Source organism: Castor canadensis, chromosome 10, assembly GCF_047511655.1.
Source record: "Castor canadensis chromosome 10, mCasCan1.hap1v2, whole genome shotgun sequence".
Taxonomy (NCBI): domain Eukaryota; kingdom Metazoa; phylum Chordata; class Mammalia; order Rodentia; family Castoridae; genus Castor; species Castor canadensis.
The window spans coordinates 7,875,368-7,900,818 of NC_133395.1; the positions used below are offsets into that span (position 1 = coordinate 7,875,368).

The window sequence follows — 25,451 nt, forward strand, 5'->3', positions numbered from 1 at the left end:
ATCTTAAATTTATTGTGTCAGTGACACAATAAATAAGGCATGTACTATTTTGATTTTTAGGAGAAGCATCCAAATGGATTAATATTTATGTATGGTATGAAGCTGAAAGGCAGGTATCATAAATGAAAATGGGAAAATGTAGTTCTTGGCCCTTGAATCTTTGATTTCATGATTTCTGGCAAGTTATATTCTCAGGCATCTGCTGGGCTCTTGAATTGTGGTCTGATTTTTATCTCATTCCTATTCTGGAAGGGCAATTTTTAGACATATGTAATGTCTAAAACACTAAATCCTGAAAACTTCTGAGTTAGTATTACTGGAGCTTATTAAACCATTTTCTCATATAAAATGAACTCTGTCTCTGTCTCTCTTCCTGTGCATAATATATATGAATAGACATAAATAACTGTATTTTGCATATAAAATTAGAACTAAATCCTACATATTTGGCAAAGAAAAAATTAATGTGGTTTTAGTATATTCACTATAGCCTCCTAGAATTTGTGGTTCCGGAGTTTAACTCATGGCCTCATAAGTTTATGCTTGCTAGATAGATATTCTATCACTTAAGATATTCTATCACTTATATTTTTGCTGTAGTTATTTTTAGGATAGAGTCTCATGTTTCTGACCCAGCCAGGCTGAGACTGTGATCATCTTACCTACAGAATCTCACACTTGGGATTATAGATGTAGACCATTTGTTTGTTAAGATGGAGTCATGCTAGATTTTGCCCAGGTTGGCCCTGAGCTGCATTCCCCTCAATTTCTGTCTTCTGCGTAGGTGGGATTGTAGGCTTGAGCCACCAGGTCTGACACAATGAAGATTTTTATCAGGAAAAACTATGAAAACCATGAGAAAACTGTGAAATATTCTTTTCAAAAATTATGTGGTAATAAAGTATAAAGACATTAAAATGTTGCATGTTAGTGACAGATATAAGAGGCAATGAGCATTTGTTTTTGTAGTCTCTTGTATAGAGATTTTCTGCAAAATGTGTTTAATGCATAAAATTATATGTATATAGCTTTAGTAACTACAGTTTAAAAATATACTGCCCTCAGTAGTCACTCCCATAAACTTCATATTTTAGATCAGATTTTAGGCCATATTTTATGTGCTGGGAGGATGTTCAAAATTTAATGAAAGATCAAGAGGGAAACTTTAGACTGTCCTAAAAATTGTATCCCAAACTTACATCTGTAAGTGACAATAATCATAACTTGTATTATTCATACATTATGCTGTACAGAATTAAGCAATTATAATCCACTATTTTGCAATAATTCTAATTTTATTTCACATTAGTGGAGCTTACCAACTAGTCTGTGATACTTCTTTTTTCTTTTTCAGGTACTGGGCCTTGAACTCAATGTCCACACTGTGAGCCACATCACCAACCCTTTTGTGCAATGAGTTTTTTCAAGATAGGGTCTCTTCAGCTATATACCCAGGCTGGCTTCAAACCGTGATCCGTCTTATCTCTGCCTCCCAAGTAGCTAGGACTACAGGTCTGAGCCACCAGCACCCAGCTTAAATATGTAATTTATTACTAAAAAAGAAGTAAAAGAAAGGTGCTAATAACTTATTATGGACATTTCTAGCAAAGGTAAATCAGTAGTGAAAACATCCCACATGTCATGTAACATAACTCTCCATGGCCCCTCTCTTAGTAAATATCTTATTTAAGAGCATGCAATTTTCAAGAATAACCACCCATGGATAGGAGTACTGGATTATTCATTCTTTTGAATGGACAAATTAGATGGATTTAAGAATGTAATTCTCAATATACATTTTTAATTGTTATTTTTAATTGACATGCAACGTTTGCATGTTATTTATCATGTAACAGTACATACACACAACAGGCAACACTGAAATCAAGGTAAATAATGTTCCCATCTCCTCAAATTTTACTTTTTCTATGTGTTGGAAAACTTCAACTCCTTCTCCTCTGTTTATTTCCAAATATATGATTAGTTTTGGTACCCCATTGTTTCCCTATTGTGCTATATGATATTAGAACTCCTTTCCCCTCAACTGTGGATATAGAGATGTACCTCTGTACAGTAGTGTTAGCTCAGCATGAACAAGGATATAGTTTTACTCTCTTCACTGTAAAAGTAAGCTGTAGGGGGTGGGGGAGTGAAGAATACAGAGGTTATAAGTAAAAAAATTTAACATTTTGACAGGAAATTGATTGCTATCAGCAACCTGGAATAAAACACTTATGCCATAAAAGCACATTAGTGTTAGAATATTTGCTCAAAATTAATTTACTAATTAATAAGTCTTTGATGTTGATCCACAATATTAAACATGAAAAAGATGCAATGAAACAATAATTTTAAAGGCTTTTATTAAAAGGTAGATACATGGAAACCAGTAGTTATAAAGAATTGTAATGATGGTCACATATCTTCATCCAGGTGCTTCTGAAGCAATCTAAGTTAATGATTTCATTCATGCATTTTTTTTCCCAACAGCTCTGCTGGTATGTAAATTATTCTACAAGATTAAAGCATTTGAAGAGGCTTAGTAAATCTTCCAGGAAACCATGATACTGTTTAATAAATTATTCCAGCCAAAGTATTAAGATGATTAATATACTTCTTATATTGTTCTGCTTTTTTTCAGAAAATATGAATGAATGAAGAAGAATACTCCAAGGGAAACACGTAATTGGGTTGGCTTTCCCATTAAGGATTTCATTAAGATCAAACAGCCCCTTGTCATCCATCTTCTACCCTCACTTAGGGAGGTGATTTTATAAATCACAACCTCCTGCAAGAGCTATGGTTACTAGAAAGCAGGTCATGGCATTATCTAAGAGGTGGAGATGACACTGGGAAAACCTTGCTTGGAAAGGCATCCACATTCCTCTTCAGTGGACACATACATTGCTTCAGTTTTTAGAAACTGTTCTTTGTAGACTGGTTAGCTCATACCCCTTTGCCAAGTAATTTAAATAAGCAAGCCATCCTTTGGAGTCAAAGAACTTATTTAATGAGCTACTCACAATGATTCCTATAAAAAGCAGCCCTAATACAAGGGCCTGTTTTCCTTTCTTGATAACCTTGCCTTTTTATTCCTTTTACTAAAAGAACATATCAGATTAAAGTTTATGAAAGTACAAAGCCTTATGTACCATTAGGTTACTTCTGAGCAATGTTCAAGATTGTGAAAAATTTGTTCAAAATATGCAATGCTGGTAATTTTACTGAAAATTTTTTTAACTTTTTAACCTAAAAAGTTGGAATTAGTTGCTAGCCTCTTTCCTCATTTACATTATTTTTGCAGCTTTTTATTTAATCAATGAATGGTTAGTGTTCCCAGGGCCTCCTTTACCACCCACACATACTTGCTGACATAATACCACTGACAAGGAAATAAATGCTTAGAGAAGTGTGGGTTTGGAGTGAACTTTATATGCCCTTAACCACTTAGCTAGATCCAAGTAACAAAGCACCAAAAAGCAAATCTAACAGGTTCTGTAAGTGAAGTAGAAACAATACTTACCCCAACTTATTATCTACAGAAGTATAACACTTCTAAAATAAATGAGTATTTTTGTTAGAAGGATAACAGTTTAATCCCAAAACTCTGTTAGAGTTCTAGCTTCCAAAACCAGGCAAGGAATGCTGCTGGTGGGCATATCTTTCCTGTATGCAGGCACAATGAAGAGATTCACTGCAGTTCCATATAAGTTGGCTATGTTCCAATAGTTGGTTTTATAATTAACTGACTTGAATTTGACCTTTTCATAGATAAAGAGTGCTGGAAATGTGGTTGGTTTCTGTGGCAAATCCATAAAAGTCAACCTAATGCATAAGGAACACAAAGTATTATCCCAAGACCATGGCATTATTGACCCTTGTCCTGTTGTCCATACTGTTTCCATGGGAAAATCCTTTGCACATTCCAAGTTGGGAGGCTAAAAAAAATCGAGTCCTAACAATGGAAATAGAGGTAGCTCCTTGCCTTACCTCTTGCTTTTCCTGATTACAGAGGATGATTTCTTGTAGAGAGATCCACACTATAACTATTGAGAATGGAATCAGTAACTCAAAAGAGGCAGAGCTGTCTCAAGGTCAAAGGTCAGGATGGTCTTCCCAGAGGTGATGAAAGGCACCAGTTTCCATCAGAGCCTTCTCAGGAACCAGATTTATTTGGTTTCCTGATCACCAACTCTATTACTTCCCTTACATGCCCTATTCCTCACTGGCTTTTCTTTCCTTATTCCCACCACCAGAAGCCTCTGACAAGAATGTCTCTTGTTTTCCCTTTCTGCTTCTTCCTTACAGTAGAACAAAGTTGAGAGTCATAGCAAAGAGGGTAGCTATGGTAGAATGAGGCAGAATATAAGCTACTCTCCTGAAAACAGTTTGGTTTAATTAAATGAAGCAAACCATAATTTTTCATATTCATCAGAATAAAAAATTTGGAGATGTCTGGCAATTTTAATAGCCTTGTTGGGAATTATCAGTTCACTATGTACTATTCAGAATAGTACCTCTTTCAGGAGAGAGATGAGAAAGGAAAGTTGTGGGTAAGGGTTAAAATTAGAATGAAGGTCTGTGAAGGAAGGTACCCATTTCTTCCTCTCCTCTAGAAGCTGATCAGGAGTGAGAAACGGGCAGAGATGGGCCATAATCCCTGCAGAGACTCAAGCAGGGGCAAGAGAAAACAGAGGAAGAAGATCTGAAGTCAGAGCTGTGCAGTAGAACATTATTATTTTGGTCACTACCTTCAATGCCATTTGAGAAACAAATGTTCATTTTTAAGAAAAGTAAAATGACCAAAAAAAAAAAAAAAACTAAATGGACATCACACAAGAGAAGTTTGGGAATTTCTGAAAGAATTTTACTAAAATTTAAACTCTGCAAAGAGTGTCTACCCTAAGCCAATCACATTAATAACGTCAGGTTTTTTTCTTAATTAGATTATAATACAAAAAGAAAACAAAAAAGTCAAAGCAATAATTTAAATTCACTGTATGAAGGATGATTTCCTTTTGGGAAATTGAAAAAGCCATTTTTAGCATCTAGAGTAGACAGAAGCTATATGAAGATTGTTTTAATTGATGTAATCTGTCTTTGGTGACTTGTTAATTCTTTGTCAATATACTTAACATCAAATCCATTCAGAACTCTTTTAGTCTTCAAAAGTATACAGAAAAAGTATAGTTAAAAAAAAAAAACAGCCAAATCAGAAAGCATCAAAGTGAACCTTTGGCCTCTTCCAAATAGACTATGAATTTAACCTATGATGGTAACAGCAATGGCTTCGCTTTGCACATCTGTGTGTAATCATAAATTATCTGTCGACCCTTGCTTATATGTGTATATCTTTTATCTATGGTAAATATGACCTCTCTCTGAAAATAGGGTATAGAACATTCTAGAAAAGAATAGAAGTGTTTATTTGAACCTTTTGCCATCAGAGCACCAGTATGTGCTATAGCACCTGTACATATAATAGGTTTGTAAGAAATGTACTAGGTGAAGACAGACCACTTTGACCCCAAATCATTATTTACACGCTGCAAGCTAATTATATTTCTGGGTTGTTCTAATATTTGCATGGCAATAATAATATTCATGATTATTTTAGCTAGACTTTTTATTGCTGTGATGAACACCTGAGAAACTACCTAAGAAGATACTTACTGTGGGTCATGGCTTCAGTCCATTATGGTAGGGAGGACAGCATGGAGCAGAATGACTCCCACATGGCAGTCAGGAAGAGAGGGAGAGAAGACACCTATGGTGCTTGTCTTTCCACTTTTCCCTTGCCTTCTGTCTGGACCCTAAGCCTATGGTGTTCTGCTGCTCACGTTCAGGGAGGTCATGCCCTTTACTTATTCCTCTCTGAAAATGCCCTTCAGAGACATACCAGAATTGTCCTTTGCTAAACTGTTAGACACTTCTCAGTACAATCAAGTTGACAATCAAGGTTATCTATCATAACTATAATAGCAGCATTAACAATAATAACTGTCATAGATTTGCACAATTTTTAAAAGAGTCTTGAATGTACTATTCTAATTGCCAGAAAAACCAAAAAACAAAAATCTTGGCATGTATTCTAGCACTTGGGTCATAGTCCCAGTACTTTTTACTTTGGTTATTTGTTGAGTAAGTTCTTGCTTTTATGCCCAGGTCCACCAAAATCCTCCTACTTATGTCTCCTGCATGGCTGGATGAGAGGTATGAACTGCTATGCTTAGTATTCTTGTTAAGTTAGGGGGTCTTATTAATGTTTTGCCCAGGCTGGCCATGATCTGCAATTCTTTTGATCTCTGTCCCTTGATCTTCACCTACTCGGATTATAGACATAAGCCACTGTGTGTCTGGCTAAGAATTCTTATTAAATAAATACCAGTCACTTATTTATTAAATATATAAAATACATAAAGCCTGGTTGCCTGAAACATTTCCTGTATATATTAATATCAAAAGAGAACATAAATATTCTCAAATATCATTAATAATTGTGATACAAATATTCATTAGAAAAGAACTAGTGACTTGTGACTTAAAATTTATATCTTCCTCAACAATTAACTAAATGAATTTAATTCCATTGTCTCTTTTGTCAGACACATGTGCTTCCTTATTTCAAGAGTCTTAGGTTCAGATAGGTAAAGGTATTTTAAAAACAATCCCCCAAATGGTAATTTCCTCTAAATTCTAGCCTTTGGACATACTGCATTAATGTAACATAACAAATTGATAAAACAGATTAAACATGTCTATGACTATGGCTTAAAATAGTAAATCAAATCCATGAAAAAAAATTTAGGTTCTGGCTAATAAAATTCATTAACAATTCACTTCCTATACATGTATTCATGTAAATTGTGGATGCATATTTGTAAAACTAAAGCCTTGCACATTTACTTTCTGTGATTGGCTGTTGGTTTATATGAATCATTTTTTTTTAAAAATGTGAATCTGAACTCTTAAGAATACATTCTAACTTTGCATCCAAAGGAAAATATTTTTTGTCTGTAAAAGCAAATTAGTAGCACAAAAACATTTCTCTAAAGAGTTTTAATTGTCTTAAGACAATTTCAAGTTGAAATAAAACCTCTATTCATTTAAGTATCAATTTAAAGTTTATCTGCCAAATGAGAAAAAAAGTACATAAAATTAAGCATGTAATATGAACACACAATAATAACAAGAACAGCCAAACATCTCTCACACCAAATTTCAGATTCAGCCTCACACGATGAAATTGTCCACTCAGATTAGAAACCTTGCAACCTTCTTCTGTCTCAGGCTGACTCAAGGCAGCACATCTTACCAATCAGAGGACTGAGGAGCCAGCAGACAAGGAACACATGATAAAGGTGCCAAATGACGAACGTCTGTGAGATCTGAATAGCAGATTTCCTGTCCCTTGTTTGAGTAAGACAGTGTGTCATCTCACATTCCCAAGTTCAACTTTCAGTTCAACTGACCGTGTTTCATCAAACCTGCTGTGTAGAAATAGAGCATTTATCTACACCTGGATAGATCTGACACTGGGGTTTGGTAGTTTGTTTATTTCCCCATAACTTTTAAGCAACAGTCCTAGCCTCCTTCACACTTGGAAACATTCACTCATACAAATTCTCAGCCAAATCTGGTAGGAGATTGTTCTTTTGTCTGTGTTCAAGGTTATCACTGGAACCCATTTCATGGTTGGCTGCACCTGGGTCTCACATGCCTGCCTGCTAAAGTCACTCTATCTTTTACCAGGTTTCTGAAACCAAAGAGGCACTTGTGCTTCTCCAAGTGACAGACGTCTGCTTCGAGGATGGTTCCTCAGCAGGACAGGCTTGTTGGGTCTTCACTCAACACCTCATAACCATCTTATTTTTACAACTTGATCCACAACTGTGAAACACAAGAGTAAATGAAGGAGGCAGCGGAGGAGAAGGATCCATGGTGAGTACTGTCCAATAAGACCTCAGTGCATACGAAGATGACTTTTATTCCTGTCTTATCCCTTTGTGGAAATAAAGTTTATTAGTTCTGGGAGTTCTGATTCATACATCCTGTATCTCTACATATATTTATAAATCTATCTGGGTGATTCAAAATTTATAGACATGTAGGGATTGGATATGGATAAAATAAAGATTCAAAGTATAGCACTGAACACCTTCTAGAACCACTTCAAAGAGAACTTACTCTAATCCTGTTAAAACCAAATAAAGGGAGTTCAAATCAACTAGGGATTCGACTCAATAAGTTAGAATAACAATAGACCTAATAGCTTAAAATTAAATTAATGAGAAAAGAGCATCTATTAATGATATAGGTAACAGAAAGATATGAATCATAAATAATAAAGCCATCCTCTGAAGAATAATGTATATTTATATATAAAAGGATAAGAGAAAGAGAACTATCAAAAAAAGATAAAACCTAAGGTTACAAATGTCACAATGGCAAAATTGAAACTTCAGAGCTAGCTCTGCCTCTGGGAAAAATGATGGTACATACAGGGCAACCTGTTTTTATTGTTGTTGTTTCTGTTTAACTGATCTAATAGATCTGGGAAAATTCAGAAAATGTATTAAAAATATTGTAACTGAAGAATTACCTTTGAGATGTCATTTACTCAATAGATAAGGCAGGGGAATAACATATACATGTATTAAGACAAATAGGAATTGATACAAAAAAGTTCCAAATTCTAGAAATATCAAGCAGCACATGAACATATAATTTCAGAGAGAGAAGAGATTTTATCAAATCATATGAATGAACATAAAATACTTCAAAGGCATCCTATTTCTAAGTGAAATATAAATTCACATAATATCATTTAGGAGAAATTATCAATACTATGATAAAATGATTTTGGAAGCCTGATGGGAGAGAAGTTTTTCAAGATATTTTAAAAATATAATAGAGGACTTATTCTGCTAAATGTTAAAATACATTTTAAGGATAATGTTGTTTAATATTGCACTCCTAAAAAGGAAAGAAAGAATTTTATAGAAGAGACAAATAATGCAAGGTAGACATTACTATGTATATTTTAGTGTATGCTATAGATAACGCCATAAAGAGATACAAGTATTTCATAAGTAGTTCTAGGGTATCTTTTTAAAATATAAGATCATATTTCTTCTGCTAATTTGTAATATGCCAAAAAACATTACACAGAGATGATGATAGTTGGTACTAGATGCAAAGGAAAAGAATAAAGTAAGTGTAAGATATTTTCATGATTTGAAAAGAAGTTTTTGTGAGCACTTATACAAAATGACAAGATTATAATAAAATTACTTACTTAGTTTTATAAAAGAAAATGATACATTTGTGAAAAAGAAAAATACTAAGTCCATAATAATATAAGAAAAGACTGATTACAAAAAATAATAATATTGTCTAGGTAGCAGACATACAAAGAGACAATTATATAAAATAAAAAATTCAGCAAGTAAATGTATTCATAATAGTTAATCCTAAAAGAATAAAAAATGCAATTTCAAACAATGAAAATATTTCTCTAATTATGGAAATAATATTTAAGAACTTTGTTTCAGGATTCATAAATGGAGAAGGGCAGGAAAATTATGATGGTCCCAAATTTTTTAAAAGAAAAATAACTTGAACATAAGTATACAATAAATGTAAATACTCAAGCAATCTAATTAACCAAGTTTTGATACATTTGCAGAGTGGAGGTTCATAAAGCTAGCAAAATTGCTATTCCTGAAGAACTCTATTTAGCAAGGTAAATATTTAGTGACAATTGACTGGCTTCCTTCAGTTAAGGCAAAAGTGAGGCTCTGATGCTTCTGACTTGCATCTATTTCTGTGCTTTGATACACAGTAATTCATGAAAATAAACAGCAGAATCTTACTTTTCTGTTCATCCATTTCTGTTACTATGTTTACAACTGTCATCACTGAATAAAAGTAACCAAACTAAGAAAGACACATGCTAAAATGTTAGCAGTTCTGAGAATTGTGAGGTAAGGTTATTTTTTTCCTTACATGCATATAGTCTTGACATTTCATAAAAATTTGTGTTTTTCACAGAAAAATTATTTTTAACTGAAAAAAATTAAAAGATTTTGCATGTACATAGATTTGAAGTTTTATAAAATTATATTGTAACTACCATACTATAATCATTAAAATAATTAATTTCATCTGATAATGGGCTAACTAGGTTCTCTTAAATATTTATATTATTATATGTGTTTTCTTCACTGAGACATTAAGATACAATTTCCAAGTTACACCTTATTTAATTTCCTTTCCCAATATCTGTTTTTAGAAACCAGAAAAAATGTTATCTTCAAATGAATAAGATCTCTGATAATGAAGCCCTGTATAATGCATTTGGACAGAAGATGCATTTAAGATGACTAGTGTTTTAATCCCAGTAAGCCAAAGAATGGAAATAATATGAAATATAAATATATTCTTCTAAAAATGAGACTATTTCACACAAGCAAAAATAATTCCACACATATGCAAGTATAAAATTTTGATACATTTAATGTAGGCTACCCATGGCTGTTCAAAATAGTATACAGGGTTTATCTTCATGAACTTGCGTAAATTGCATTGTTCTTTGATTTGATTATCCAGTTTTCATGACTCTAATAATTTCTTTTTTCTATCCTCTTTTTTAAGTAATAACGAAACTGGGCATGTAAGAGATAGGGCATACTTTTCTTCCTTGCTCATTTTATTTTGAAATATCCCTGATTACTAAGATTTATGGACAGGGCTTACTCGGCCGGGGTCTAGGGCTGTTTTATTTTACTGTAACGATTCTAGCCTTTGGTTGTCTCTGTTCTTCCTCATGAATTGAACTTTTTACCTCCAAGAATCCATATGCTCATCTGACCTACAGAAAATGCCAAATGCTGCCTAATTGTATCTCTACCTCAAACACTGCAATAATTATTTTTATTTCAAACTTCACTTCACTGATTTATTCCAAACTTTACAGCCAGTGAAAAAGCACAGGAAGGAAAGAAGCATTCCTTGTTGAAATGAACACATAAGTCTCGCTAATAATTTAAACATACAAACGGAAAAAGGTTCGCAGTGTTCACTGTGTTCAAAGCACTTTTTTCCTTCTTTTCTGTGTTTATCTGTATTTGTATTCACTGAATATTCTCTTACATTTTTTAAATCTATAAACTAGAGATTGATCATTTTGCCAAAAGGCAAGATTCTTGCAAAGGATGCTCACAGCCAGCAATAAAAATGAACTCAAGGCACTAAATTAATTGTGCAGTGTCTGTCACACAGCATTTCAAAGTAATTCTACCAAGAAGGTAGTAGGCTCCTGGATTTTTCTATCTCTCACTTGCTCACCTTTTTCACCTTTTGTCCCGTTGAGGACTCATATGTAAGAAAATTATAGAATGAAATCATTCACTGATATTTCTAGTAATTTTAGTGGAAGTAAGATGATTACGTCATGTTGACTTGCTATTCCGATAATAAGAATCAGACCTGTCATTCATCTTTGACCCAAATATTTGTAAATATTCTACTTCTGGGATTATCACTGTGGCATGCACAGAGCAAATCCAGAGCAAAGAGAACACAACCCTAGGAAGCTTTGGTAGAAGGCATTCAACAGCCTTATCTGCAAAGCAGCAATTTTACTGGCATTCTAGTCTGCTTCTCAAGCCTTCTAGGTAAAAGGATGATTTTGAATTTGCTGATTTGCAGCATCTCTTAGCCTATGGTTTCCTTTTTAAACCTATTTTTAAAACCTTTTATGGTAACAGAAGGAGGAAATTTCCCCATCTCTATAGATTTGTACTTATAAAAATAAAATTTCCTCAGAAAATGAACAGTATGCTTAATCCTAAATTAAAGTACTAGCTGAAATGCTTTTCCTTAACCCTGAGGCATATGTGATTTCTAAGGAAACAAATTTGGCATTTGATTAACTCTGAAATCCTCCTGTAAATGGAGCTTATGTGTGTGTGTAAAGTTCAAGGAAAGCTGAATTTAGAGAAGAAAACTGCTCTGAGGGGTTGCCTCCTACAGAAGCCATCCGGCCCTATCTGAGGTAGACAGACTCCGCACATGGCTACATGGGCTAAATTAAGGAGTGTGGAGGTTCATCCAGAGTGCACAGATTAAAATTTTCAATAGACCTAAAAATGTCTCGAAGGCATGAATGAGCCTGTCACTTTTCCTCTACCATCCAGCAAATGATGGATTCACTTGGTGCCCATAATACAACATGTGAGATATGCCTGGTTTGGTCCGTTATTCCTCCCTCTCCAGTCATGCTGAAATGGAGGTTGTGGTTAAGCAAATCTGCTTTTATGGAGCAAAGCACTGTGAAACAGACCTGATTAGGGCCTGACACACTGAATTAGTCTGGGGCAGAAAGTTGGCTGATGGCTCTATTGTTTCAGGAGCAGGGATCTGTCTTGCTGTCTTGCCTATCTCAATGAATAACTTGTTTCATTTTAAGTTAGGGGACATTTTGCTAATATGAAGTAACTATCACCATAAACCTAAGCATCTTATTTTTAAATATATTTACCCATTTGTTCTTCCTGTACCTTAAAACCTACTTAACACCTCTAAGTGGCTTCTTGTTACTTAGACCCTGGACTCACAAACTGTTGAAAAATGTGAGAAATTATTGCAGAATGAATGAGATTTTAAAGGAATATAGTGAGAGGAATGGCAGGTAAAATAACTAGTAAAGTAAATAAAACTTTTCATAAAATATCATAATTTTCTTTTGATAAACTGGTTCCAAAAATACAGCTAAAACTGTTTTCTGACATCAGTCATAGCAATGTTACTGTTCCAAGATTTTGGAAATTATTGTATTAGAATTGTTATATACCTTATGCTCTTATATCTTTAGAACACATTCACATATATGTATATACACAATTACATGTATGTGTGTACATATATATATGTTATATGTATATATGAATTTACACACCAAGATAAATCAGGCATATCTATCAATAATTTACTCAAATTTTCTGAGCAAACATTTTCCCCAAAATGCTTACATTTAAACACACCATTTATACAAATACATCATAATCGCTCCTTTCAACTCCAGAGAACATTGAAAGGTTACTATCACATCTTTATCTCTCAAACTCAAAGTGAATGCCTTTTCAGTAGCCTTATTTGTTGGAATTAACAGATTATAACAGGAAGATAATAATGTAAGGAATACCACTTGGGCTATCAAAAACAATGGATTTTTAAGTCATCATTTAGTTGTTTGTACCTTTCTTACCCATCTCCATTCAGCAGAATGAAGTTGAGGTTATAGAAGAGAGATGTATTTCATAGGAAAGCAAAGTATTTCCTGAGCCACTCTCCTTCAAAATGGTCCTGATGTCCTGGTATGGCCAGGGCTCCACGTATGGCTAAGCAGATGTGAGGTTATGACTGGACCCTCTTCCTCCCCCCCACCAAGTTCTATCTTCCCTCCTCCTTAGACAGGTGTTAGAAATGTTTTATCTTAGATAGTTTTCAGACATTTGAGTAATGTGATAATGCCTAAATAAACATGACATGTTAAAACAATTTCTCATGAAATTCTTATTTTCCCCTGACATTGTTATTATACCTTTTAAAGTCCAGACTGTTTTCTCAGAGGATTTGGAACTGTTCCAGAATTTCTAAAATGTGATAAATGATTGAACAAAATTTGGTTTTCATGGTTCTATTAAGAGATCCTTAGAAGTGATGTGAGCACATCACCTTTATGTGAACTAGTGTAGTGGTTACTGTGAAAAATACATGTGATAGAATAACTTCGTCTCAAAAGTCAGATTCAATTTTTCATCTGTCATAGTCAACATGTGAGTGTGTAGTGATTGAAGTGTTCCCCAGTGCACATCGTGTCTGACTCAGGAAGAGAGAAAGTGTGCTTTCTGTGTAGCACTTATGTGGATGTGAGAACTCAAGACCACCCACAGCCTTTATGTGATGTGAGAGGTTGGGAAGAAACGGGGTTTCATAATTTGCTATGATTACATTGCTTTTGTTGTTATGTTTGAAATAGAGACTGCCCATTGTGGAGAACCACTGGGGCGCTGTTAGGCAAGGGTTAAAGAATGTGTTTCCTGAGTTGAAGTTCAAAAAACAGTTCCAGGATTCTGGGCTCCTATAAGTCATGATCAACCCCTAACAACAACTGCATCAGCTGATACCCTCAAGCTCTTTCCTGAGGGGCAAGAAGGATTTTCTGGATTTTGCACTTGTTTCTTTCTTTCTTTTTTTTTTCTTGATAACATTTAAAGGTTGATGTACACATGAGCTTGCATATGCATGTCTACCCACACATACACACCTCAGAACTGACAACAGTGGCTTATGAAATGCATCTACCAGAGTGAGGTCTATTTTAGTTAAACTCTGAGATGGTATACAAGTGTTATTTTAAATTAAACCCAGAAATAATTTATCTAAGGTCATTTTCACTTGATTTGTTAATAAAAGCTATTATCTTTTCTCAACATATTCTAATTAAACAAAATCCAGAATATTAAAGTCCTATTGAGAGAAAATCTTTGCAAATTAGTCATTCTATAAAATCTTGTCAACAAACACCTGAATATTGAAACTGGGAAATAGCGTTGCTTGCAAACTAAATGAAATTAAACCTTAATAATAATTCCCTACAAAATACATACATTCTTCCAGATAGAAAACCATTTTCTTCTACTCACTTCTAAACTTGGAAACATAACATTTAGGAACTTAAATGATATATGGGGATTGTACAAAGCAAGAATCCTCAGCTTTAAGTATTTTAATTTTAAGAGGTGTTAGCCAGGTTCAAAAAACCAAAGGTCTCATGTTTTCTTTCATATGTGGAATATAGGCCCAAAACAAATACATAGAAATATATACAAAACACCTCCCCAAAAGTGGGACTGGTAGAGAAGAACAAGTGAAGAGGAAAAGAAGCAAATAATAATGAATATATCACATCTGTGTAGGAACAAGATACAAGGAAACATTGAAAACTGTTAAAAAAGACAGGATGGGGGAAAGGGTGAGGAAGTCAGTGAAGAGGGGATTACATTGACTCAATACAGTGCATTTAAGTCCACTGACAAAGGATGAGACACCTTAACAGTGTAGTACAGGAATAAAAAACAGGTTACATAAGGAGACAACAGTAACAGAAATGGGAGGTAAATGAATGAAGTTAAGGTGAATATATGGTGATGTATTTTCTACACAAGCATGAATACAGAATTTTTAAACCTATTGAAATCACCATTAAAAGGGTGATTAAAAGAGAAAAATGGAGGGCATAAACCAATTTAGGTTATAATGCACACATACATGGAAATGTCATACAAAACCTCCTTGTGTAGCTAATTTAACAAAAATGTCTTTTGTCTAAAATGGAGGATGAAGGACAAGAGGAGCAGCAGAACACCTGCCTAGCAAGCATAGGGCTCTGAGTTCAAACCCCAGTGCAGAGAAAAAAAAGAAAAAAGAGGGTAGAACAGATGGTGCCTGAGGGGGGAAGTAAGGGGGTAGGAGAGGGTTGTCCAGGTGGAAGGGGAGAAGAGGTGGGGAAATGGTGAAGGAGGGTGAATATACTGCAAATACTGTGTACACATGTATATAAATGGAAAAATGATATCTGTTGAAACTATTCCAGGAATGGGGGGAGAGGAGGATAAAGGAGAATGGTGGAGGGGGTGAATTCAAGTATATTATGTTTGATATATAATAAGAACTTTTGTAAATTCCACAATGTACACTCATCCAGCACATCAATAAAAATTTTTAAAAATTAATAAAATGGAGGACAAGAAAGTAGAACAAGTCCTGTATGGGGGTTGGTACCAGTGGGAGGGTCGAGGACATAAGGAAAGATTTTAGGAGGGTGAATATTGTGGAAATACTACGAAAATGGAACATTGAGACCTACTGAGACTATTCTAAGAATGGGGAAAAAAGAAGAATGATGGAGGGGTGAATTCAACTATGATATATTGTAAGAACTTTTGTAAATGTCACAATGTATCCCCAGTACAACAATATGATACTAAAATTTTAGAAAGAATTTGACATGTTGATCTGACTTTCTTAACATAATCACTATCTTGCCATGCATATCAAATCTCACATGGTTGTTCCAAGCAGCACAGATCTAACAATGATTAATTTCTGCTTCTACATTATAACAGTACAATAGTGTAGCCTGAAAGTTTATCACAGTGGCTACTCAAGTCAAATTTAATACTGTTAAGAGAAAAAAAATGTAGGGTCATAATTTAAAGAATAAGACATAAATAGAACATGGATGTCACATGCTTAAAAATAATGTCTATAGGTGCAAATGATGAATGAAAAAATAAAGGTAACCTAACAGAAAATCAATTCTACTGAATAAATTTGTAAAAACCTCTTATTTATTTCTAATTTAGCATATATAATTCATGTGTTAATTTTTCTCAGGATTTTAAGAATAATGTATATGTACATTGCATTTAAAGCAGAAATCTTTATACTTTTCTCTAAATTGCTATTGTTTGTATCACATTTCATCATACTTTATTGTAATATTTCCATATGATGTCATTGTCAGAATGACAGAAGTTGAATTTCATGTGTTTTGAAATTGAGAACTCAAATGAGGTGGAATGTGTGTTGCTAATATGTCTAATTTTTGAAAATAGTAGCCTGTCAATATGAAAAAGAAACAAAAATTTACTGTCATTTCATACCACGTTTTATTGATGCAGAAATAATTATTGTTTTCAACTTCTTTCTTAGTCTTAATGTAGTTCTATTTAGATCCACACTAGAGTTTTTTTTATTTTATTTTTAAGAATGAGAATTTTAAAAAGGTGAAACATTCATACAGAATTAGCTTTTTGTAAGAATTACAAGGTATGTGTATAAAAATCTAGTAATAGGCCTATAAAATTGCTATAATAAATTAGTATCTCTATGTTTTTATATATTGAGAAGTTCAATTATTTATAAGAATTTACATATAGTCAGCATATTATTTCAGATTATTTTATAGCACATAAGTTATTCTGTTAATATTGTTGGTGTACTCAGTCTATTCACAAGTATTTTTTGTGGAAGGTCCTGTATTACAGGTTTCTCCTGAGATTTACACACACATTATGGACAAGGATTGACACAGTCTGTTCTTACCTGGCTTGCATTCTCCTTTGGAAACTAAAGAATTATACAAATAGACAATTGATATAATTTCAACTACTGAAGTGCTACGACTAAGACAAAGTAAGTGAAGTATAGTCAAGTTCTGAAAGTCACTTATGAGAATGATGCTTGGGGTTTATGGTCAGGTAAGACTCCTGAGGAAATGGGCCTTGATTTGAAACTTAAACCATAAGGACAGAATTTGCATGATTTTTAAGGAAGAGTATCCCAGTGCATAGGAATTCAGGTGTAGAAGACATTAACAGGGAACACTCAGGCTCTCATAAGGTCAGAATAAAGCCAGTTGCATTGGAGTATAGTGAACAAGGTCTAATGCACTCAGAAAGATAAATAAGCATCAAACAACAAAGGTCTCCCTTTGTAGTTTGAGAGTTGGGATTTTGTTTTAAGAACAAATGGAGGATGTCAGACAGGTTAATGATAATTTACCCTTCAGAAAATATTGCTCTGGTTTTTCTGTATACATGGACAGGAAGAGAATAACTGTGAAAGGAATCAATTACCATGTGGTAGAAGTGGTCTGGGAAAGAGCTGGTGATGTGGAAAACATCTTATGACTCTGAGTGTTTTGAAGGTTGAGGTGATAGGACCAGGAAAAGCAGTGATGGAGTGTGAGGAAGCAGGAGGAAATAATACCAAAAATGTAGGAATTAAGGTTAGTTTTGAACAGTGACTTTCCTTGCATCTCCATGGCGGGGAGTGGGGGGTAGGCTAAAATAGGAGTGCAGTGTGTCCAAATTGTGATTAGAAGATGCAGTAGCCTTTGACTGAACTCTGTTATTTCATTCCTAGGCTAAGAGTTAGGTTGAAGAGTGATTGCTAAAACTTGAAGAAAAGATATAAAATTGTCATCTCTGAGAACAGGAAAGACAACTTAACTAGAAAAATGTTGAGGCATTGTCTGCTAATGTTGAAGGACTATTAGCCTTCTAACAAGGTGATGGAATTTCTCTAAAACAACCTTCTACTGCTTGCATATATGCAGCCATGCCTACGCTAGGACTTCTTAAACATGCATGTCTGACAGCTGTGTATGCCTTCCTCCACAAAAGCAAAAACAAAAACAAAAATCAGAAGGCTAAGGAGTTCATGATGTCTGCAAGAGTGGTTAAAATGCTAAGTGAAAAGAGAAAGGAAATCGACACAATAAGGAGCATTGAGATATTAAAGTATTAAAATAGACAGGGTTAATGACAACCTGTTGTTATGGGCAGTGAATTGGAAAGATGGAGGCAAATGAGAGAAAAATCTAAAATTAAGATTGAAAGGTAACACAGCTCCTCTGTAGCCCATCAGCCCCCTCAGGCTCTCAGACTTTTGGTCTCAGTGTGAAAGTCACACCAACCATCAGTTTCTTTAGTTCTGAGACCTTTGGACTTAAAGTGAGCCACGATGCAGACTTCAAGGGCTTTCTAATTTCCAGACTGTTTATTGTGGGACTTCTCAGCCTCCATAATCACATGAACCCATTCTTCTATCAAGTTATCTACTTATCTATCTATCTATCTATCTATCATCTATCATCTATCTATCATCTATCTGTCTATCTATCTATCTATCTGTCATCAATCATCTATCATCTATCATCATCCTCTGTCATCTATCCATCCTGTTGACTCTGTCCTTCTGCAGAACCTGTTTAATTAAATTAATTTAAGTGCTCATGTGCTTTTTAGGGATTTGGATATTTCTTTAAATTTTTTTTTAAAACTTAAAAATTTTTAAGTTTGGCCTCAGTGTGGTGATTTGTAGAGTGTTTACCTGAAGTTCAATCCCAGCACTGCAGATAAATAAATAAATAAATAAATGATTTTATGGTCATGAAAATTCAGTAAATCTTATATTGTATTATTATAAATGCCTCTTTTCAAGGCCCAATTCATATTAGTATCTTAATACACCCAACAGATTAAAACAAAATTTAAAAAGTCTGTTCTTGGAGAAATAATGGCATTCCATATTTATTTATCCTTTTGCATATACTTTTAAATTTTTAGCACATTATTGAAATAATTGAAGAATGGCTGGCATAAAATATAAAACTTGGCAAGAGGGATTCTTGAAATTGGACAGATGTCTGCTAGACACCAAAGATCTACAAATTATGGTGCATCTGTGTGCATGACATGAGTATTTTTATATGAGGCAAACATTATAAATTGATTATTCATAGAAAAGCAGTAAATTGTGTACAGTCCTTAAATCTACTTTATGGTTAAGTCATTAGAACAAATTTTAAAGAGGAGTAACATTACTCTCAAGTCTGAAGTTCAAGTATACCATGCTTACTAGGACAAAATTTAGCACAAAATGCTTCCAATATTATGTCAGACTAAAAACTTCTAAAATAACCAATTGTAATGCTTAACATAATGTTTTCCCTTGAAGCATAGAAATTTAGGAAATATAAGAAGTTGTGAAGTTCATAAGACATTGAGCCAAACAGTAAGTCCCCAGACTATAGGTGGGTGCCTACTCCTTCAAATGAAAACAAACGACTTCAAAAGTAATGCCAAAACCACAGCTGGGAGAAAATGTATAACACAGTAAAAATAGCACAAATAACATGTTGTTACTTATATAGCATCAATGGTTGATAATTTTTTAAATGTGTCACCTCCCACAGTCTCCATATATAAACCATAACTGCCATGCTACTTTGGTTGGTAGTATATTTCATATTATATTTCCCTGTCTTTAATTAGAGATCAAATGCATCTGACTCTTTGTATAGCAAATGACATAATAATGATGACTATTTTCTGTTTTTTGGATTCTTTAATTGACAAACAACTGTTCAAAAATAAAAGTAATAAGCTAAACTTATTGTTGTGAATCATATAAATAATAAAACTCTACTTAATCAAATCAAACCTTCTTGCTAAAATGAACTCAGGAAAAATGTTTATATATTTAGGCACATTAGCATTTATTACATAGAGAGAAGAGAGAAGGCCTGCAAACAGCATATATATTTACCAAATCAATGTACAAGGCTAAATTTTAAGATATCTTAAGCGTAATGTCTGCATATCCCCACCTTTTGATCAGAGAGTAAATTGAGATCCATGACATTTAGTTACATGTCAAAGAGCACATGTCAAATATATTAATTACCTCTGCTGTTTTCTTTCCTCACAATGAAATATTGTATTGCCAGATTTTCAAAAATGTACTGTTTTACTGCCTGCATATCATTTTTTCATACCTCATGATATTACACATGTGACTGTAAACACCTGGTCATTTCACGCAAGTGCAGTCAAGCCTTCCTGAGATGCCTGAAGTGAGGCCTGATTAGCACCCAAGGAGCTGATAAGAAATGTCTCAGGATTCCCAAAGGAATGTGAAAACCCATTCTAGAATAATATGAGTATGCTAATGTCTACTATCAGAAAATATGAAAACTATGAAGTGATAATGTCTACTTTTTATAAAACCAGTTAGGTTGTCTAGGAGAGAAAGTCAAACCAATTATGATAAAATTAGACAGCCCAAGGGGTTCAACTTCATTGACTTCCATGAATTTCACCACATTTATGGAAGGAATGCTAACTATAGTTCATGGGGGGAAAGTTTATTTCAGGGGTAAAATGTTCTAGTTACCAAGATTCCACCATTGAGGGCCCATGTGATCTCAGAAGGGTCTGCCTGATAGTAACAGCATGGGTGTGAAATAGCCATAAGTTAATTAATAGATAGAACCTAACACCCATGATGAAACTAAAAGCCAGAAAGGGCAAGTGGCAGAAAATGATTGACAAAATCTTGCAATATTTGAATCAGGTCAAAAGTTTAAGGGTACTTGGGTGGGGAGAGAGCCAAAGAAAGGCATTTATATTAGTGAGCACTTCCTTTTCTCGGACTTATAATTATATTAGTCTCTTCTCCTCTCATGAACCCTATGAACTGTTAATGACCTATTTTATAGGACAAGTTCCTTGAAGCTGAAAGCATTTATAGAAGTTTTGCAAGATTTTCTTGCTGGTAACTGGTGAAACCAGAGTCCATAATTCAAACACAATGATGCAATATTCTCTTCTACGATTTGCCAACTAACTTCTTGCTACAGAACTTGGGATCTGTGAATCTGCAGTGTCTCCATCTGGGGCCTTGTTTGCAATGAAAGCTCTCATACCCAACCTCAGAACCACAAAATCAGAATCTGCATTGCAGATACATCTCCCCATGATTCTCATCTTCATTTTAGTTTGAAAAGCATTGAATCAAAACTCCAGTGGAGGGAAAGAGGCACCAAAATAGGACTCCCAGCAGAGATATTGGCCAGAGAAAGTTGAAGTTCAGAATATAGCACACAGCACAAGTGCAAAGCACCTGCCTGAAGTCTTACATACAAGACCAGGTCACTTATCCCAGCCAGTGGAAGAGGCCGTTCTGAGACATGGCCAGACTGTGGCCGATCTATGAAGCAAAACACTCTAACAAGAATAGAACCAAAATATCTTCACAAATTGTCTATCCCTAATCTCTCCTCTTACACACCACATACTTATGAAATCACAGTATGCCATAACCAAAGTGGTTCTTCTACATTCCAGGCTGTGAGATCAGTTCTTCAGAAAAGGAAAATGTAATGGAACATCCTGAGTGTTTTCAGGGTGTCCTTGATTTCAGACATCTATGGTTAGATCAGTGTGTTACATATAATCATGTAAATTTTTATAGATGGCATGACGATTTCTTATAACATTATCAATGAAATGAAATAGGTATTTAAAGTATAAGTTTTTTTATAGCAAACTTACTGCATTTGATTTTAAAAATTTTTTTTATTATTATTCATATGTGCATGCAATGCTTGGGTCATTTCTCCCCACTGCCCCCACCCCCTCCCTTACCACCCACTCCGCCCCCTCCCTCTCCCCCCCACCCCCTCAATACCCAGCAGAAACTATTTTGCCCTTATCTCTAATTTTGTTGAAGAGAGAGTATAAGCAATAATAGGAAGGAACAAGGGGTTTTGCTAGTTGAGATAAGGACAGCTATACAGGGTGTTGACTCACATTGATTTCCTATACATGTGTGTTATCTTCTAGGTTAATTCTTCTTGATCTAACCTTTTCTCTAGTTCCTGGTCCCCTTTTCCTATTGGCCTCAGTTGCTTTTAAGGTATCTGCTTTAGTTTCTCTGCATTGAGGGCAACAAATGCTAGCTAATTTTTTAGGTGTCTTACTTATCCTCATATCTCCCTTGTGTGCTCTCGCTTTTATCTTGTGATCAAAGTTCAATCCCTTTGTTGTGTTTGCCCTTGATCTAATGTCCGCATATGAGGGAGAACATACAATTTTTGGTCTTTTGGGCCAAGCTAACCTCACTCAGAATGATGTTCTCCAATTCCATTCATTTACCAGTGAATGATAACATTTCATTCTTCTTCATGGCTGCATAAAATTCCATTGTGTATAGATACCACATTTTCTTAATCCACTCGTCAGTGGTGGAGCATCTTGGCTGTTTCCATAACTTGGCTATTGTGAATAGTGCTACAATAAACATGGGTGTGCAGGTGCCTCTGGAGTGACCTGTGTCACAGTCTTTTGGGTATATTCCCAAGAGTGGTATTGCTGGATCAAATGGTAGATCAATGTTTTCCTTTTTTAGTAGCTTCCAAATTTTTTTCCAGAGTGGTGGTACTAGTTTACATTCCCACCACACTAAAAATATACGATGGAGAAAAAGCAGCCTCTTCAACAAAAACTGCTGGGAAAATTGGTTAGCAGTCTGCAAAAAACTGAAACTAGATCCATGTATATCATCCTATACCAATATTAATTCAAAATGGATCAAGGATCTTAATATCAGACCACAAACTCTAAAGCTGATACAGGAAAGAGTAGGAAATACTCTGGAGTTAGTAGGTATACGTAAGAACTTTCTCAACAAAACCCCAGCAGCACAGCAACTAAGAGATAGCACAGATAAATGGGACCTCATAAAGCTAAAAAGCTTCTGTTCATCAAAAGAAATGGTCTCTAAACTGAAGAGAACACACACAGAGTGGGAGAAAATATTTGCCAGCTATACATCAGACACAGGACTGAAAACCAGAATATATAGGGAACTTAAAAAACTAAATTCTCCCAAAACTAATGAACCAATAAAGAAATGGGCAAGTGAACTAAACAGAACTTTCTCAAAAGAAGAAATTCAAATGGCCAAAAAACACATGAAAAAATGCTCACCATCTCTAGCAATAAAGGAACTGCAAATTAAAGTATAAGTTTTTGAAAGTGGTAATTTCCTAGAAAATTTGAAAGCAGAATGATTTAGTATCTAGCATTATGATATTATACAAATAGAGTATTAGGTCAAAAAAGTAATCTATTGATTGTTACTTAATAATTTCTAAGGGCAATTAAATTAATCTTCCAATGTGATATGTCACAATTTTTTCATGCTTATTAACAGTTTGAAGTTTTAAAACTTCCATTTATTAATTTAACGTTTATTGAGTGCTGATAGGTGCTGAATATTAACTTAGGTACATAGGATAAAAATGCTTGCGGTTTTGTTTGGAACTCAGAGACATGGAAATATAAAATGAGTGTTGTTAGCTGTATTGGGGCATTCATAGAATTTAATGAACTCAAAAGGGCAGGCTCAATTCAACCTGGGATGAAGTTAAATCCTTCAAAGAAGACATGAGGCTAGAGATGAATCACATCCGTGATTACTCTGTAAAAACGTTGATTGAGATAAGAGTCAATTCCAGAGGAATGTGTTCCAGGAAGAAATGGGCTACAGGAACAAAGGCTTCAGCATGACTGGCAAAAGTGCTCACAGTTCAGGGTGACAATTGTTAAAACGTGAAGTGCATTTTATAAGAAAGAAACGTTCATTTGTGGACCAGGCTGACTTACAGCAGGTCTGCTGTGGGTGCATGGGGACAGATTAGAGAAACTGAGGAGACAGATGATCAAAGCTGAAGTCAGAGCTCATAGCGTCATTGAGTGCAGGGAGACATCAGGTGTGCTACCTGATGTTAATTTGCAATAAGTTTACATAATGGAGTGAAAAAACAATTAAAGATGCATCAATATTTCCCCTCGGCTTTTTTCATTTTAATCTGTTCTTTTCCACAGAGCATTATGATTTTTGAGATTTATCTATGTTGGAACACATATCAACACTGCTTATTCTATTATATGGATTGCACATTCATTCACCTGTTTATGGCCGTTTTGGTTGCTTTCCAGTTTTCCACTGTTACAAGTGACAGTGCAATGAACATTGTTATAGATTTTTTTGGTGTATGAAATGCCTTCTTTTCTCCTGGATAAATGCCTGTGAGTGGAATCACAGGATTACATGGTAGACTCATATGATTAACTGTTCAATAAATGGCCAAACTCTTTTCTAAAAGGAGTTGTGCCATTTCCAATTCCTCAATGCAGTGCACAAGCGTTCCAGTTCCTTCACATTCTTTCAACACTTATTTTAAGATTTAGGCCTTCCTATAGACATGTAGTGAAGTCTCATTGTGATTTTAATGTGTTTTGTCCTAAAACTAATGATACTGGAGATAGTTTGATAAGCCTCTTCTCCATAAAAATGTTTTCATTGGGCAAGTGTCTTTTAAAATCTTTTACAGATTTTCTTTGTTGAGTCTTTGTTTTCTTATGATTGATTTAAAAATACTTCATACATCCTGGATGTAAGTGAAGATATATCAATATTGTATCCTGTTTTTTATTATTGTAGTATTGTCCTGAAAAAAAGAAAGGAAGCCAAAAAATTGAGCAGATATTCACAGAGAATCTTGCATGAGATTCTGCACAGAATTCCACATTTTTAGGGTCACAGTTGTCTAATTAACGTGGATGACATTGTTATACCTGCTTTAACATGAAGGTAGTATGGAAACTCTTCTACATTATGTACCTGGCTGGGTGCAGTGGCTCACTTCTCTAATTCCAGCTACCAACAAGGCAGAGACTAGGAGGATAGTGGTTTGAGGCCAGCAGGGCCAAAAGTTAGGGAAACCCCATCTCAATCAGTAAACTGGGTCTGGTGGTCAGACTTGTAAGCCATCTATCTACACAGGAGCCCATAAATAGGAAAATCAGTCTGAGGCCAGCCACAAGCAAAAATGATGCTATCTGAAAAATAATGAAAGCAAAATTGGTCTGGGGTCATGCCTAGCAAACACAAGATCCTGAGTTCAAACACCTGTACTATAAAAAAATACATGTATGAAATATGGAAATGAACACCTTAATTTAACA

General features: G+C 34.6%; 1 long non-coding RNA gene across 2 annotated transcripts in view; it reads left to right on the forward strand.

Annotated features, from left to right (window-relative positions):
- The first annotated feature begins 6,151 nt into the window (after positions 1-6,151).
- The window catches only part of LOC141411427 (uncharacterized), a 36,226-nt gene continuing 16,926 nt past the window's right edge, over positions 6,152-25,451 (forward strand). The window contains exons 1-2 of one of the 2 annotated variants that reach the window (XR_012436155.1): positions 6,152-6,213; positions 7,753-7,941. This is a non-coding gene — a long non-coding RNA (uncharacterized lncRNA). Of the gene's footprint in view, positions 6,214-7,665; positions 7,942-25,451 lie in introns of those variants that run through there. The other variant, XR_012436154.1, reaches the window with a different exon arrangement.